Genomic DNA, 13,744 nt, shown 5'->3' with positions numbered 1-13,744 from the left:
CAAGAGGAAAATCACAGGTGGGGAAAGTTTTTAAAATTATCTTTAAAAAAATCATTATATATAGCTTCTCAATATTCCTTAATTACTTTACGGGACCACCACATGTGGAAAATAATTCCTCATTTTCATTACACTTCCAACATATACCTTTTTCTTTTTTATACATTTTCGCCAATCTTGTGGGACCCATCTGTGGGTCATTTTCACCATATTTTCTTTTATCGCAAAGCATGTCGTGAATTTCATATTTACTGACCACATCTTTCCCCATAAGTCATAATCAGTATTGTGACCCACACCTTGTGCCCACTTAATCATGCTCGATTTCACAAATTCATCTTTAGTTGTATTGTACAACTGTATTGTATTATAGCTTAAAGGACATTTTGTTTTCATTTTTTCATTTCTTTCACTTTATTTGTCCACTGAAAATTTTATCTCATATCCCTGACAACGTGCTCTGCTTGCTGCAAGTACAGATATATCCCCACATACCTGTTTTTCTTTTCTCCTTAGTGAAGACATATTCCTGAGATCATTCTTTCTATGTTTTTCAGTAGCGAATGACTCTTTACTCTATACAGCTAAGGTGTATACGTTTAATGATTGTATTGCTGTCCGCATATGTGGAACCTTGATGACTGAAGGCTATATACTTTATATGTTTCATTTCCATGTAATAAACCAATCTTTATTTACATTATGGTGTACAAAGGTCTTTATGGGCATAAGGGTGAAAGGTGTATACCATTTTAAATGGAGACACGTACTGATTCCATGCAAAATATTCCAGTCCTCTCAGAGCTGTACGCTGAAGACGCATGTGTGGTAGGCGTGTATGTGGGTTCAGGCATACACCTTGTAACAGTGTAAAATGAGACTACAGTTTTGGTCCAATTCTCACAGAGTTTGCTTCTGCAAAGTGACTCTTATCCGCATCCTGCACATGATAATTTCTTCATTTGCCCCTTGAAGTAGTAAGCTCTTACATATGTAGTCCAGACAAGGATAAAAAGAATAACCTGAATATTGTATATGATTTTTACTTGCAAGAGATTTCACATTATGGTAAGGGTTGTGTAGACTTGTCTGGATTCCATCCGCTGGCCAAAGAAGAAGCAGTTGCAATGAATTTGTTTTCTTACCAGAAAGAACAATCTGCTCCAATTGTCAGAAACCCTAGGATTGCAGAACTGAAGGGGAACTTCACTGGATTTTCCACTCTATTGTTGAAGGAAAGTAAATCTATTTCCTTCTCTTAAGCTTCTTGTTAATTCATGCGTGGCTGTAAACAACCAGAGGGCCCTGTTTGTGTAGCAATCTAGCCAGCATTTGTTGGTAGCTCTCTGCCTAAGTTAACTCCACTCCTAAAAGCTGAGTCATTTTTTTTACTGTTCTGTCTTCTATTTCTTCCCTTCTATCTCCATGCATCCTGTAAATAGTTCCTGCATGAATAAAACCTTTGAATTCCAGATACTGATTATTCTAATCTAATCCACCCAAGCTTCAAGGTCTGCTAACACCTCTTGTCTTCTACACTATGTCCACAGTATCCCCCTGGTCCACCAAGCTTGTAACTCTCTCTATATATAAAAAAGAAATTATGTAGTATCCTTGCATACTGAAGACACACCTCTTTACCCTTACCTTTGACACATGAGATATATTGATTGTATTTGTTTTTAACTGATTTTTAATATCAAAATTTTAAATTGCAACTGTAACCTGCCCTGGAACTTCGTGGTAAAGGGCAGGTAAGAAATCAAATCATCACCATCACTCGGTGACATTCTCAGCAGCATTCCTTTTGGGGGATGCTACAGTGGATAGATATTTCCTATCAATTGGATCTTATTTCTGCATTTAGTCTTAGAAAATTTCAGAATGAAATGTCTATGTGAAATTTCCTTCATCCAGATCTATTCCCAGCCAACCTGTCATCAGTGCAGAGTTATGTATCCACAGGGAATTCTTGTTCCTCCTGCTAAAGCATAGGAAGCAGATTCAATGGAGCAAAGAGCAATGCAACAGAGAACTATTTAATTCTGCCATAGAAAGATCATTGACAACTTATCCTGCATCCTGGAGTAATAAATGTTAACCGTGATAATGAGCCTAAAAAGATGAGCGGGAGCTTGTAACACAACAAGCAAGCTAGTTTCCCCCCCTCTCCAACATTTCCAGTAGCTCACAATAGCAATGTCAAGGTATTGTCAGTTATCTCTTGTGCAGATGCGTAAACAAGCCCAGAGAAATGATTTGTTCGGAACCATATGGCTACGCAATGCATAGCTTGGAACATAAAAGCATATGGTGCACGGACTTTTCCAAAGATTAAAATGAGTTTTATTTTTAGCGCTTTATTAGCACGAGCTGTGATCCAGCACCAGTGATATAACTCATATCCTGCCCTTATGTAATGTTTCAGCTTGGGGGCATAACAACATCTCTGCAACGGAATGAGCTCCATATGGAACAATGTTTTGAGATCTGAGCAACATCTGTGCACGCTAAAAGAAACATCTGGAAAGTCCCTCTGCTTCTCCCCACACAACAAGGCCTTCTGGTGAAATGAACCCTTCGTAAGCAGGAGTCTTGGCTGTCTTCTCTCCTCAATGCAATTGAGTGATGGTGAAAAGCAGAGATACGGTAAGAAAACCATATAGTAAGCACAGAAAGCAGATAGGGAGAAGGAGGAAGCCCTGGCAACCATGCAGGGCCCAAGATATTAAATGAAATAAACCCTGCTTTACACAGATAAGCTGGTGAATGTGTTCCCCGACTGTGACGCTTCAAACAGCAGGTGCAAGATCACTTGGATGAATGCTTGTGAAATGAAAAAAAGATTCCCAGGACGTTCAGAACTCATGTATTGTCAGGGTAGAAGGGAAGCTGGGTTGGACTCTCACATTTAGTTTTCTATGTGTGGTGACTTTCCATGTGGAAAAACATCAGATCATGAAAATGATCCTCATCTCCTGCACACACCCTGAAGCAGTGAAGTCCAGGAACACTTTTTATGTCTTAATTTGCTGTTTGTGTGAACTAAGCAAATATCAATGTAATCGAAGAGCACTATTGATGAGCTGCTTTGAGACTCCTTAAAGGGAGTGAAAGGCGGGATATCAAATCCAAACTATACATGTAATTCAGAAAGGAGGGTTGCTGTGCAACCACAAACTCACTTTTAGCTCCCTGCAAAAAATAAAATAAAATATTTTGACAAGGTCTGTGAGCTTTCAGGTTTATGGACTTTTATTGAGCTTCTAGAGATAACCACTTTGTGGTTCCTTTGACCCCTAATTTTTTTCTCGTTCCCCATGAGCCTGTTAGCAGCTAGGGATGCACTGCAACACTTTGTTGCAAGTTCCCATTTGCTGCTGCTGCTTGTGAGACACAATTCATTACACTAGTGGGGAAGGATGGAGGAAAACGCTTTCTTGCTTTCAGATGACCGACTTTTGGTTGACCACAACATTGCCTTGATATAAAATGTACAGGGTTGCAGTTGGATGCTAACTTCTTGTGCACTTCTATATCACTGTGATATATGACCCCTCAAATTGAGCTATTAGTGAATCCACAATCAGTTAAAAACAAAACACAAATTCCTCTCACCATTGACATATATCTAAGTAATTAATTCTCCTCCTGTAGAAAAGGTATCCAAAATATTTGTGGCATTTTCACCTATATCAAATATGTTATGCCAGGCATAGGCAAATTCAGCCCTCCAGATGTTTTGGGACTACAACTCCCATCATCCCTGACCACTGGTCCTGTTAGCTAGGGATGATAGGAGTTGTAGTCCCGGAACATCTGGAGGGCTGAGTTTGCTTATGCCTGTGTTATGCCCATAAGAATGTGCTCCTTGAAATTGTTTTCCTAAAACATCATTTGCACCTGTGATTGTGTGACAATGGGATTGCTGGAATGGCTTTCATATAATATCTTCTGGCTTCACAGGTACCTATGAACATCCGGTATATAAAGCCATTGTCTCTGTAGCACCATCTGTTTCGGTTTTGATATTTAGGAGTAAGATTGACAGAGCAAAAACTGAATTTGTTATTCATGAAGAGTCTTTGAATTTACAAACATATGCTCCGCCTCCTCCTCGGTTGCCAGGCGAAGTGGGTCTGAAGGTGGAGGGACCGGCCCATGGACCAGCCGGGCCTGGAGTTGCGCCCGGAGGAGCCGCTGCCGCCAAGGAAGGCCTGTGGAAATGCAAACGTAGTGCAAAGGTGCAGCGGCCGTTGCCAGAGCCGCAGCCAGGCCCAGGGCACCTGGTCTCTCACTGGAGGGCACTGAGGGAGGAGCAGCTGGATGATGCTGCCGTTGCTGCCTGAGGCGGTGCCTCTTTCCTTTCCTCCCTCTTACTCGGTCACTCTCCTCTCTCTCTCTCTCTCTCTCTCTCTCTCTCTCTCTCTCTCTCTCTCTCTCTCTCTCGTATGCCCCCCGCCGCATTGAAATACTTATAAGTTTGTTGATTAAAATCGTTTTTCATTTTAAATATTGTATTGTTTTCCCTGTTTTGTGTGTGTGCTACAAATAAAATATATGCAGAGTGCATAGGAATTGGTTCATATTTTTTTCAAACTATAGTCCAGCCCCCAACAGGGTCTGGGGGACAGTGAACTGGCCACGTTTCAAAAGTTTGAGGACCCCTGGAATATAACCTTTTCTTCTGCTCTGGAGGGTAGGACTCAAACCAATGGCTTCAAGTTTCAAGAAAGGACATTCCGACTAAACATACAGAAAAAGCTTTCTGACAGTAAGAGCTGTACAGCAGTGGAACAGACTCCCACGAGAAGTGGTGGACTCTCCTTCCTTCGAGGTTTTCAAACAGAGGTCGGATGGTCATCTGTCATGGATGCTTTAGCTGAGTTTCCTGCATTGCAGGGGGTTGGACTAGATGATCCTCAGGGTCCCTTCCAAGTTCTATGAACTCCAGTGTGCAGTTGGAATTGACGGAGAACTAGAGAGGCCTAGACAGAGAGTGTGTATCTCAGGAGCGTTAGTTGAAACTGGGTAAGTGACCTTGTGGGGCACTTCACAGGTTCCTCTTTCGGGACTTTCCTGTCTATGGAAGGAGTGCCTGTTTGCTACAAATGTGTTTCCCTAACACTGTAAAACAAAGCAAATACTATAAGCACTCTGTACAGTGTAATCTCTTACAAATAAAGCTTTTATTGGAAACGGCCAGTGATCTAATTAAGCCATTTTAGACTCTGAGATGAAAGGTCTTACATGAGCCTCCTTCTTTAGGTAGTAATGTGCACTATATACTTCAAAATGTGGTAGGCAAGTTCTGCAGCAATTTGGATGTCACCTGATGGGTGGGACCTAGATTCTGCCCCCAAAGTCTTGCCCTGACATCATCACCAGTGGAAGTTCTCCTTTGAAAAGCCTCTTTACTGAAGGGATGATGAGTTATCAGCAGTTTCTGATTTTGGGCAGTGTGGGCAGCCCCTGCACAGGACACCAAGCTGAGAGGCTGCAAAATTAAGAACATCCATCATTGAAAAAGATCCATTTGGGGGCGCCAAATTGTGGCCTTGCACAGGGTGCCATATTGCAAAAGATTACCAAAGCCCGCCCTTGATACAAGTTATCTCCATGTGCTGTTTTCATAGCATGTTTAATAATAGCCAAGTGCCCACCATCATAAACAAACATCACAAAACGACTTCGTTGACATTTCCTCTCTTTCTCTTGTTAACACCGCGGTTGTTTTCATTTTTGCTTTGACGATACAGAAGGTTAATGTCATTCATGAAATTCAAGGACTACACCACTGGTCCCAATGAGATGCCACAAAGCCTGCTTGAAGCCTTTCTTCACAGCTCTTTACAAACAACTCACTCTTCTCAAAGGACCTTTCTCTGTTAGTTCTGAAAGCATCCTTCTGCTGGTCTATAGCATACCTGTTACAAGGTCACGCCTATACCATATATTTAAAACACTCTTATACCACTTCAGCTGCCATGTATTCCCCCAAAGAACCCTTGATAAGCGTGCTGAGAGTTGTTAGAAGACCCCTCATAGAGCTACATTTTTCAGCATCCCTTAACAAACTACATACAGGGGCAGCAAAGCTTCTGAATGCTGTTTGGTGGTCCTGGTTGGCTACTGTGAGAATAAAATGTTGGACTAGAAGAAGAAGAGGAGGAGTTTGGATTTGATATCCCGCCTTTCACTCCCTTTAAGGAGTCTCAAAGCGGCTAACGTTCTCCTTTCCCTTCTTCCCCACAACAAACACTCTGTGAGGTGAGTGGGGCCGAGAGACTTCAGAGAAGTGTGACTGGCCCAAGGTCACCCAGCAGCTGCATGTGGAGGGGCGGGGATGCAAACCTGATTCACCAGATTACGAGACTACCGCTCTTAACCGCTACACCACACTGGCTCTCTAGATGAGCCATTGGCTTGACCCAGGAGGCTTGTTTTATATTCTAATGTAACTACAGTTCCCATGAGTCTCTGGGAAGAAGCCATGGCTGTTAGAGTAGTATAACAGGGTTTTAATTGTATGGTTTGGATGTGACCTTACCTCATACAGTTCTGCTGGTCAATTACATGCCCTCATCACAAGGCAAGGCCAAAGATGCCACAAACTCTGTCCCACTTATTTTCATTTTCTGGAAGCTAGCCTGTCTCCACATATGCAACGCAGGTGAGGGCTCTGTATTAAGTGGGACCTTTGGAAGTTATTTATCCAGCTGCCAGAACATTTCAAAGGCATGCCCTCAAGCTATGTCCTTCTTCGATCTGTGGCTCAACAGAAGGCTGCCATCAGGAGCAGGGAACCTGCAACACACCAGATGTTTCTGAATCCCAACTCCCAGCCAGCTTGGCCAATGGCCAGGCACGATGGGAGTTGTAGTCCCACAACATCTGGAGAGCCATCCTTGACAGGAATCCTGAAGTCCTTCCTGAAAGCTCTACTTCACACTCTTCACACACAATCCCACCAACATTCCACTTTCTGCATTTTTGTTTCAGTAGCCTCTGGATAGGCAAACAGTCCCCAAGAAGCAGGAAGCTGGCGCTGGCTCATCTAGTCTGACAGGAAGTGGCTTTCTGGAGATACAGACAGGAATCTTTCCAACCATGTGTGGAAATGCAGGGGCTGAGACCTTTTGCAAAGTAAGACATGTATTTTACCAGAATGGCCTGTGACAGCCAGAGACTGCTACTAGTTCCTAGATAACACAATGAGCATGTACATACGCAATAGACCATCTTTATAGAATTCCTTCAAACCATAATAAGTCTTTAGTCTTAAAGTCTCTGAAAATCTTTAAATGAAGCAAGGTACCAGACTTTGTACAATGAAAGACAAGCTGTGAAGCTTTGTGTATTCAGCAAATATGATGCCCAACACTGAACAGTGATTCTGGATCTTGACTACTGTTTCGTAGAATTCTTCATCAGCGTGGTGGGAGGATATAGAATTGCTTCATAAACTGAAAATAAATTTTTACAGACGATGGCCTGCATGACATATCACTTTACAGAAATTATAAACTATAATACAAACAGTAATGAAAAAGAGTACATAGCCCATCTTATTTTGAATGAATGCATATAAATGAAAATATCAAATGCTGTGGAAGAGTGCTCATATAATAATGTAGTCACTGCTACTAACAGATTTCATTTTGTACTTATTATGGTTTGAAGGAACTCTATAAAGATTGTCTATTGCCTTTGTACATGGTCATCATGTTGCTTAGATATTGCTGACGTTCTCTTTGCAACACAGGCGTTTGTTTGGTTACTAGGTTCCTAGAAGACAGTGACACTTCTGTGCATACCAGCTGGGAAGTGAGTCCTATCCAACTCAATGGGGCTTGACCTGACTAAGCACGCTTAGGAGCAGATAAGAAGGCACAGGATATGCAATGTAGTTACCCAACTCTTGTTGCTAGCAACAACGTGACACACAGATATTTAACTGATGAAGCTTTCCCTGGTATGATTTTAAAAGAATAAGATTGCTGCTACTTTTTTCTTTTTCTTTTTGCATATCAAGCTGCTCTTAAAGTCATAGCTGCAGGCCAGTAAAAAAAAAGTTGGCAACCACAGTGGAAAACCTGGTCACATTTAGAAAGGGGGTCTTTCTACCACCATTAACCATGACTGCCCTTCCTTCCTCTATTGCCTGCAAGCTTGAGCTCAGAAGAAGAAGAGGAGAAGAAGAGTTTGGATTTGATATCCCGCCTTTCACTCCCCTTCAGGAGTCTCAAAGCGGCTAACATTCTCCTTTCCCTTCCTCCCCCACAACAAACACTCTGTGAGGTGAGTGAGGCTGAGAGACTTCAAAGAAGTGTGACCGGCCCAAGGTCACCCAGCAGCTGCATGTGGAGGAGCGGAGACGCGAACCCGGTTCACCAGATTACGAGTCTACCGTTCTTAACCACTACACCACGCTGGCTCTCTTTACTGGGGAGCCACAGTAGGGGCTTGAAAGGGTTACAGCAAAGTTTTAAACTATTCCTGCACAAACACAATGATAGGTGAAGCTTGAATAATTGGATGATGGGGGATGGAAACTGTTCATCTTTTGAGCAGGAAGGAGGTGATTTGGATCCCGGGTGGCATTGCACTGACCATGATGGGGATTTAAACTGCTGTGCCCACTTAATGTTGTGCACTCTTTTCTTCTCTTCAGAAGTGCTGCCGCCACCACCCCTGGAAAATTGGGTAGAGGGGTTGGCAGGCCACTGGGGAGGTCTGGGCAGCCTGGATCAGTTCCTTCCCTGCCCCTGCTAAAGGTTGTTATTTAGCAAAGCTATTGCAATTTTGCAAAACAATAAAAAAGGCATTGGGGGGGGGAAGATTCCAGATTATCAGTAGTTTCAGATGGGATTCAATCATATGCCACCAAATTCATGTTGTGCATTTAAAGTGTATTTGGAGATCTTGCATGACAAGCCCAATCTTCCAGCCTTGCTCCCAAACTGGACTATTTGCAACAAGGAAAGTGATGGGGGAAATGCCCTGCGTAGTGTGGGGTCACTTGCCTGATGCAACATTGTATAGCTTCCCCACATATAAATTGGCCCTCAAAAGCACAGCAGTAGACCTGACAGGAAGGAAAAAATACACCTTAAAGAGGTGCCAAGTTCATATAATTTCTCTTCTCAGTTGGACCTCATCCTTCTCTCGGTGAAAAGAACAAAAGTGGCTTGGTCTTAATGCTAGAGGTTCAGTATGGGCCCTAGTCCCCATTCTTCAAATATTTTCTATAGCTAATGTTCTCTGAAATTTCCCAGGATTCTCTTTGTTCTATAATGAGGTGACCTCCATGATTTCCCACAGAAGCAGCAGCTGGCAAGGGAATCGAAAAGCTTGACAAACCTTTCCTGCCAACCTTAACTCCCACATAGCCTCTTTCTCCTTTAAATTATACTTTCCTCATTACTGTACTTCTAATTATTTTGCTAATTTAAGACACCACTTCTCTCCCCCCCTCCTGTAATGCAGCGAGCATGAAATATATATGACATTTCAACGGAGAGTATAAAATTGGTTATTCCCTACTGAGATTCAGAAGAGCAGAGGGGGGGGGGGAGTGGGGAAGTATATTTTCCATTAAACACGCCAGGCGACCCAGGTTGATATAAATGGCATAGGCAGAAAAGACCCATGTTACAAACAAGCTAAGAAACAAATAGGTATCCTGCCATTTCTGAATCATTTTTAGGTGTGGCTCAGTTGCTAAAAAAGTGTCCTTCTAATTCTTGGGTGCGAGAATTTCCACACATATGTAAAAACACCAGCAGTGGGCTTTCGTGAGCACAGCCCACCACAGAAACAAACATTTGTGCTATCATGTCATTCTACCTTTTCAGGTATTTGGGTCCATCAATTCTTTGTTTCTTTGACTCTACACTGGCCCCAAACCTTACTGATGTGCTGACAATACTTTTCCAATTACAAATATAAAAAATTACTTGTAGGTGCTTTTGTTTCCCTTTAACACTCATAATGGATGAATATTTCTGTTTTCAGTAGTCATTTCCCTCCCCAGTGGTTCCAAGTCTTGTTTCTGGGTGATGCTGCATTTTTTTGCCACCATCACATGTATTTAAAGCTTGGAGTCAATGGCTGAATGCTCTCTGCTCACTCCAAACATGTTGGTTTTGTTGGAGTTCATAGCTTTCCGGACAGGAAATGAGTTAGTTGAGTTTGATCATGCAAGTGCACTGACAGTTCCAGAATGTGTAATAGTTCTACAAAGCCACAAGAATAGAAGAACTGACCAGCTGTATCTAACCAAAAGTCCACCTATTGCAGTATCCCACTCACAGCTGCGGAATTTCATGAAGCCACTGCCTAGCTATTAGCCAGGATTTCACCCACTTGGAGAAGGAGAGAGAAGCTCTGGATTCAGAACATCTTCTCTTGTGAAAAAGATTTAGCCAAGGATTTCATCCTGATAAGTTTTAGACAATGGTGTCATTTCCACATCATGGTAAACCATAGTTAATAGTTTCCTGTCCGCATGCTGATCTTAGCCAGTTTGCCCCTCCCAACTTTCAGGGCCAGGAAACAAAGCACATTCACTGGCTTAGCATTACATCTGAACCAGGGACCATGGTTTGTTTCACTCCCAATAAATCATGCTCTGTACCCAAGGCTTGTTCTTGGCTTACTGATCATGGTTTGTTGCAGCAAACCAAGCCATCCTCCCTGGTTCAGATATAGCACTAAACAAGGGATCATGGTTTGTTTTCTTCTTACACTAGTGGGGAGGAGAAACAGCCCCCTTTGTGCATTCACAGCAAACCATTACCTATGGTTTACTGTGACATGCAAACTGGAACAATGAGGCTCTTGGGTTCAATGGACCCACTTTCTAGCTCAGTTTATCATTCTGATCCAAGAGGAACTGGAGATGGCTGGAACCATGTGTGTCACTTTGGATCTTATATACAGTGGTACCTCAGGTTAAGTACTTAATTCGTTCTGGAGGTCTGTTCTTAACCTGAAACTGTTCTTAACCTGAAGCACCACTTTAGCTACTGGGGCCTCCTGCTGCCGCCACGCCGCCGGAGCACAATTTCTGTTCTCATCCTGAAGCAAAGTTCTTAACCCGAGGTACTATTTCTGGGTTAGCGAAGTCTGTAACCTGAAGCGTCTGTAACCTCAAGCGTATTTAACCAGAGGTACCACTGTAAAGGGAACTGATGCAGAACTCAACAAAGCCAAAGAATGAACCACATGTACCTCCAAGCATGAACTGCCCTACCGCATTCTTCTGGAGGGCAAACCCCTCAGATTGAATGAGGCTTTAAGCTACTCTGAGAGCTTCTCTTCCCCCAAAGTGATGTTGGCATATTCCATTGTTCCCATTGCAGGGATGACCTCCTTTTGAACTGCTGTGGCATGGAGCAGATTTGCAGAAGCCCTCATCCCATTGCTTCACAACGCAGAGCTTCAAAAATCAGGATGCGAGGTTACCAGAAAGAGCTTTGTCCAGAGTGAAAGCCTGGTTCTTCTTCCTTTGCCCTGGAAGGGGTGTGTGCGCATGCATGCGCATGCGCATGCACACGTACACACAAATTAATATTTTTTAAAAGTCCTTCAAGAAATAAATACAAACGTAGAAACAATTTCTCCTAGCTGCAAGATGAATGGCCATTGTACAAAGCAACCGGACTTGGGGTTCCACATTCCCTTCCTTTCAGTCTTTCTGTCTTTCTTTCATGGCTTTCGGGACGTGGGAAGCTGGTAGCTATGAACACAAGTAGGATGTTATTCTTCATTGCTGCATCAGTTTGCTGCTGAGCAAGTGTAGAGATGAGAACAGTTGCTACCTGTAAAACAAACAGGGGAGGGGGGATTTTTAAAGAAATGTGCATAGGTACTCAGCGTGTCTTAGGACATAGTCAACCAGATCATTGTCAAAGAACACCTTGCATCAATGCAGTAGAATCTCTGCTTATGATAAGGTTACCAGATTTTCCCCCCAATGAATGCAGGGACACTTGAATCAATCAATCAATTAAATAAATACTACACGTTCAGGACGTTGATGCTGCAGAGAAGGCGGTGGCAGAGGGGCAGCCACCGCCTTGACCTCAACCACCAAATTTCCCCTTCCTCCGAGGCTTCTATCTCTTTTTTCCATGAGCCTGGGCAGCCCCTGAGTTGTTGGTTCTTCGGTGGTGGTGGTGGTAGGGAAGCGATGCGTGGTGCGTTGTGCATGGAAGGCGGAGAAGGAGGGCCAAGAGTGGCGGTGGTGAGGCTTGGGCACCGCGATGCCTCCCTTCCCATCAGAGCAGCCCCAATCCCATTCCTACTTGCATGCAAGCAGGAGGGGGCAGGGATCCCTCAGCTGGGAAGGGAGGCTTCCTGTTGCCTAACTGAGAGATCCCTGTCTCCTGCTGCTTGCACGCAAGCTCTGATAGGCTGTGTGAAGCCTCCCTTCACAGCTGAGAGATCCCTGCCCCACTCCTGCTTGCACGCAAGTAGTTGGTAGGCTGCACTGAGAAGCCTCCCTTCACAGCTTAGTTGCTGGGGTCAGGGAAGGTGGAGGCAGCCCAGAGGCTGCATCTTAGAGCCCCTGCACCACCATCATATGGGGACTTCCAAGCAGCTCCTGAAGCCAGCCAGAGACAACTGCTCCGGGCTGCTGAGAGTGCCACTGCTGCGTTTCCCAGGGACATTAGATGAAATCCGGGGACATTCCAGGGATGGAATTTGCTCGGGGACTTATTTGTAACTCTAGCCTACGAGGTTTTGCATTGTTGCAACAGCTGACTCACCCACCTCCCAAACTGGATTGCGTGCATCTTTTATACTTATGAAACTTATTTTGATCTGTTTTCAAAAACAATGTCTCACACAAGGGGGAGAGCTATCATTTAGGAAAGGCAAGCTCGAAGTGACCTTGGAACTAATTTCATGGCTGTAATACTATTATTTTTAATTACTTTTTCACTCCATCCTTCCTTCAAGGGCTTCAGGGCTTCAGAAAAAAATGGTCTTCCTCCAGTATTTACTTATGCTCACAACAACCCTGTGAAGTAGGTTCAGCTGAGAGAAAGTGACAGGTATAATAAGGTCACTACAGTTCCCAGCATTCTTTGAGGGGAAGCCATGACTGTTAAAGTGATATAAGAAATGCTTTCAACGTATGGGATGGATGTGACTGAAGTGTTATAATTTGCTCTGCTTCTTTCTTCCAGCTTTATGGAGTTAGCCAGGAAACCAAACATCTTGTTTCTGAAACTAATACATATATTGTGGAGGACGTTTATCACAGCACTGAAGGGAAATGGATTATTCAGATGGATTTGGGCTTTTCAAGATGGCAGTGGTGTAACAATCCCAAGGGAATATTTCCTCATTCATCACACTTCTTTCCACTTCCTTCCCAACCATTTGGAATGGATCCAAAGTTACAGGTAAGTTGCCCAGCTGAGCAGGGATTTGAACCCAGATCTCCTGGAAGGCAGATCAATGACTATCCTCACTCCAACACACTGGCTCTGATGCAAGACCCACAGAAAATGAGTAGGAACCCCAGTTTTATTAATTTCAATAGTGTTTGCCCTTGAGGAGGTTTGGATGTCTCCCTCTGCCTGTCACAATCCAGCGCAGGGCCAAGCGTACTCAAGCCAATTTATTTTAGGGGAGTTAAGCTTGCTTAAGTCTGTGCTAAATGGTGCCCATCGGGTTGAAGAATTTAGCTAGGTGTTGGGGGGGAACAACACCTGTGCTTGAACATTTC

The 13,744-nt window shown here is 43.5% G+C and overlaps 1 protein-coding gene across 2 annotated transcripts in view; it reads right to left on the bottom strand.

The window, feature by feature from the left end:
* Positions 1 to 9,112: 9,112 nt before the first annotated feature.
* LOC309368969 (galactosylgalactosylxylosylprotein 3-beta-glucuronosyltransferase 1-like) overlaps positions 9,113 to 13,744 on the bottom strand; it is a 55,544-nt gene continuing 50,912 nt past the window's right edge. For both annotated transcript variants that reach the window (XM_081909437.1, XM_081909438.1), the window contains one exon: positions 9,113 to 11,825. The gene's annotated coding sequence lies outside the window, so the exon portion shown is untranslated. The remainder of the gene's footprint in view (positions 11,826 to 13,744) is intronic.

The sequence above is a fragment of the Podarcis melisellensis genome, assembly GCF_964234715.1.
Source record: "Podarcis melisellensis genome assembly, chromosome: 4".
Taxonomy (NCBI): Eukaryota; Metazoa; Chordata; class Lepidosauria; order Squamata; family Lacertidae; genus Podarcis; species Podarcis melisellensis.
This window is presented reverse-complemented; position numbering and strand designations above follow the sequence as displayed.